The 4,892-nt window shown below is 39.6% G+C and overlaps 1 protein-coding gene across 5 annotated transcripts in view; it reads right to left on the bottom strand.

Moving 5' to 3' along the window:
- Nucleotides 1–942: 942 nt before the first annotated feature.
- lpp (LIM domain containing preferred translocation partner in lipoma) overlaps nucleotides 943–4,892 on the bottom strand; it is a 144,823-nt gene continuing 140,873 nt past the window's right edge. For all 5 annotated transcript variants that reach the window (XM_032526751.1, XM_032526754.1, XM_032526750.1 and 2 more), the window contains one exon: nucleotides 943–4,892. This exon is cut by the window's right edge and continues 1,199 nt beyond it. The gene's annotated coding sequence lies outside the window, so the exon portion shown is untranslated.

Here is a 4,892-nt window from a genome sequence, read left to right on the forward strand (position 1 = left end):
TGTTAACCAGCGGGCGGGGGGGCAGCTTTGACCTAACTCAGTGATATTTCCAGTCCAATTTTATCTATAGGGCCAAATCATAACAGACGTTATCTCAGGACACTACAAACAGAGCAGGTCTAGACCACACTCTATAATTTACAAAGACCAAACAACTTCCATAAGAGCACGCATTGGATGCACAGCAGAGAGGAAAAACTTATTTTAACAGACAGAAACCTCAGACGAACCTGGCTCTTGGTGGGGGCCATCTTATGCTGCTGGCTTGGGAGAGGGAGGGAGAGAGAGGGAGAATATAGTATCATTTTAATTTTTCTATTCTTTTTTTTTAAATTTAGTTTCATATTACCCCTTGAGAGACCTGCACACAATTTGTTTAGTATCTACAATTATATCAAAAAGTATCCCGTTTACCTGTATTATTATATCAGATGGATTTACTCCTTGTTGTTGTTTATATGCATGTTTGTTCTTATGCTTTGGCAACAAAGATGGAGTTTTTGTCATGCCAATAAAGCAACATGAAATGGAAATTGAGAGAGAGAGAGAGAGAGAGAGAGAGAGAGAGAGAGAGAGAGAGAGAGAGAGAGAGAGAGAGAGAGAGCGAGAGAGAGAAATGACTCATAATGAGCAGTGGGTATATTGAAATGACATGATGTTGGCAATTATAGTAACAAAAAAGACAACAAGTCCGTGCCTAGTAATAATAGCAGCAGTGCAGGGCGTGGAGCAGGACCACGACAGCAGCTGCAACCACCATCCAGGTGCCACCCCAGTCCAAGGAAATCTGTGAGGCGATAAAGCACGAGGACTCCGGGAAGAAGCTAAGTTAATGACATGCATTATTATTTTCTAATATAATTCAACAAGAGTGCAAAAGACTAAACGTAAACAAGGACACTGAGGTGTGATGTGTGAAGAAATAAAAAAGTTATGTTGATGCTATTGCAAAGCGTTTATTGAAGAAAGAAAAAAGTTGACTACATGCCCCGTTCCAAAGATCAAGCACAGAGGAGCCACTTTAACAAGAGAGGGTCGAGCTCTGGAGTTCACAGCCAACCCCGCTGATGGAAACTCCTTCTGTATGGAGAAAGGCTTCCTTTTGATTCTTACTTTGGTAAACATCTTTACCATGGCAACATCTTTGAGTGAGGCACCACAAAACATGAAATACACGGCAACAGTACAAAGATTCAATACTGCTCAGCTAAAGGCACTTTACACGGGTAGTGGAACAAAGACAGGCGACAACACAAATACACTGAACCAATAAAAGAGTCATTAAGGTCTTTTCTTCTACCTGCAGCATCGAGCTTCATGTGACATATGCTTCCACAAAGAAGTGTGATGTGTCCACACGCTGTCCACACAGATACTGTGCACAGGAGAGTTAGTACAGCCTTTATGGCACATTGAGGTCTAACTCTGTGACAGGGTACGCTTTGTGGAAAACATGTGCTAATAAGCCAATAATAAAATATTCTTGAAACATTTAATCACAGTCATTTAAAACCAGAAAAAGACATGAGGCATACAGTATTAGTATCATCTTTGTACTTTTTACTGAGCAGTTTGCAGCCTAAAATGTAATATGGCACGTGCAAACTTGTTTTCTATATTAAATTATCTTATTAAAACGACATGATTTTTTTTAGCCTGTTCGGACACACGCTCCACTTTGTTCACCAGCCTGCTGCTGCCGTATGGCCATCAGTCTCAGGGGCCTGGTCACTATGAGTGAGCCCATTTACTTTACACATTATAAAAAATATTGATTTGTGCAGCTTTAAATGACCTCACATCCTTTATCAAACCGCAGCTCTTTTTCTGGTGTATAACACATAACATGCACAAGGTGTGAACATGTGCTTTAAACAACAGTTGTAATAGATGGCTGTATTATACGTTACATAAAACAAATTGACTTGAACTGGTACATTTACTCAACACCACACACAAGTTCTGATTTGACAGCAGTCTGTAAAAGGCTGCTGTGGAAATCTCACTTTCTGCAACTACATTTTTACATTTCAGCAAATACATTTTATTTCATTTTACATGTTGATGATGTCGGTAGCTCATCATTACCGTATGCTTCCCCACACTGTCACCAATGAAGTCAAACACAACACTAGAAGGACTCAACTGTGCAATGGCCGTGCAAATGCTCCGACTCCATTTCGCTTTGTTTTCCTGTAGAGTAAGAACCAGACCAATCTGAATAATGGATACAACTTCTCCTTCAGAAAAGACATGTAAAGAAAACCAAAAACACAAATGTCCACTTTCGGACTCAGCTAGTACTGGAAGCTCTTGTTTTCAGAAACAAGTGGCAATGGAAAGCACCTGAACTAGAATAGTAAGAGCTTCAGGAAGCTGGTTTTAAATGCATCAGCTGTAGGTTTTTAATCTCTGCCTGTTTAAGTCAAGTCGTTCGTGTTGAGATGTTCCTTTAACGCTGTCTAATTACCCCAGCAGGTCAGAAGGCCCTGCAGCACGATCCCCAGCAACATCTCTGAGAGCTGAAACCTAGCAACACATGTGACATAATGATATCGAGTGTATTTTTAATCCTTTGTTGCCTAACAACCAGTAATCAGATGGCTTACTGAGTCAACTGTCAAATGACCAACGCTATGGATCCCAGTATGGACCTCATGCAGCGGGTGCGATATACTGGATGTCCTTTTTTTTATTAGAGAAGAAAAACGGATATAGAGTATAAATTTTTCTATAGCTAGGGAGATGAACATATTTGAATGTTTTTTTCTCAAACTGTTTGATCTATTTATAAGTATCCATTTTTTAATAACTGATAATTTGACATAAAATATGCTGGAGATGTAAATTGTATTCCCAGCTTTGTGACATTGTTGAGACCTTTCTAATGTCTTTATGGCTACATTTACAGTAATATTAGTATCAAGGTTATTAAGCAAAGTTTTGGAGCCTGAAAGTGATCTCCGTGCACGGTGTTTTTATCTCCAGAACGAGACGCTGTGAACGATGAGACCCGATCAGGTGGCGAAACGTATCCGAAGGTCTCCGCTTGGAGCTGATTCACAACCAACAGAAATGTCTCGGTTTAGGGGCTCGGAAACACCAGAGCAGCAGAAGATGTTCCTCTTTAAAACCGAAATGGAGCAATGTAAATGTAGCCTAACACACATCACAATGCCTTCTTCACTTCCACTTACTCCGCTGGAAGTCTTGGTGTCTTCTGGTTTTTGGTGAACTGCGCTCCAGAGAAGGATGGGAAGATTCCTGAGGACATGGAGTTTAGGCTGCCTAACCTTCTAGCAGAGTGTTTACGATGTTTAATATTAAATACTCCTTTAGATTTTAAATAATAAACAGTTTTCTTTACTTTTAGTAGAAAATGTGTCCTGGCAAAGGTCTAAGGAATTCACTGTTCATTTATTAATGGGCTTATTAGCACAGTTATGTACAATGTGTTATCCTGGTTAAAACATTGCCTCAGGCACTCTGATGTCACTACACTTGCTGATTACAGCTGACACAGTATCGTGTGTATAAGCACTTTCTGGAATCCAAATGGATGAAAACCTCACTTCTCAATGTGTGAGGAAAAGAGGAAAGAGAAGTAAAAGAGAATTATAATGAATAATATAATTAAAGGGGAACACCACCTTAACTCAGAATTGCAATATGTTATTTCAAAGGCCTGGGAAAGTTCAATCAATATTTAGGACCGTAAGCTCCTCTCCCTCAAAGCCACAAACCACCAAGAAGAACGTCTGGAGCGGCTCCACAGACAATGAAACGGAGATTGATTTTGGAAACCCATCAGAATGTTTGTTTTCTCTTTTTTGTATACCAAAATGAGCTTTAATGTATTGTAGAGTTTTTAGTTCTGAGATAGAAAATGTACCCAAATCCTCCCCTCACATTCCCCTCGGTGCTCTCAGTGTCATTAAAACATCTTCCCCAGTTCTTCTCTATGGAGCGTTCCAGACTCCAGCGACGCTGAGTCTGCATGTGAGTCTTTGTGCAAACTTCTAGCAAAAGGGAGACCCAATCATCAGAGTGGACAAAACCTCCACAGGGAACCTTTAACTCACAGTCGTTGTATTGCTCCAGTGATTCTAATGGAGTAACTATCAAATCAAACAGTCACACCACTGACTGGGATTGGTGGATGGAACTAATAATTCAAATGAGTCATTTTAGGGGTAACTCTCATGGTCCCTTCTTCGCCCACCAACTTTAAACAAACACTGCATCTAAAAGACAAGCGTGAGTGGTACAATCAATACTGCCCTCCAGCACAGTGACACACAGAGTCACACAGTACCAGCAGCATCGTTTGGGTTCAAGGATTACTATAAGGACACTTATGCTCCAATCTGTACAGGTAAAATATTTCCTTATTCATAAAGTTCTTATAAAGTGTCGATGCAATTAACATCACAAATTGCATAGCCATCTCTAATCCATTATCTCTAGCAGACGTCTTAAAAGCACAATCACTAATCTAATCTATGTCATTGTAAATTACAGTTATCTGCTCTAAAAAACTAGGGCCATATCTAATGAATGGAGGGCCATGATTATACTGTTCAGGCCAACAGAAAACAATTTATTGTATACATAAAAGCACATTTAATTGGAAAGTATAAAGAAAATATTATCTTAAAAAGGGAATTGCATTCAACAGCTGCGTATTAAGGAGAACTACCACCTGTCATTCCTATGGTCCCCATCAATATCACGTAAGTAACCTTTAATATAGTTGCACACAAAGTATTTGCACAGTAAATATGGCAATTCAATTCAGTTCTTTGGTGATCAGTAATGCAGATCTATTTTGCAATAAAAGGCTTCAGTGTGTAATATTATCTGAGTCTGTGTGTGTGTGTGTGTGTGTGTGT

Source organism: Etheostoma spectabile, chromosome 9 (genome assembly GCF_008692095.1).
Source record: "Etheostoma spectabile isolate EspeVRDwgs_2016 chromosome 9, UIUC_Espe_1.0, whole genome shotgun sequence".
NCBI lineage: Eukaryota > Metazoa > Chordata > Actinopteri > Perciformes > Percidae > Etheostoma > Etheostoma spectabile.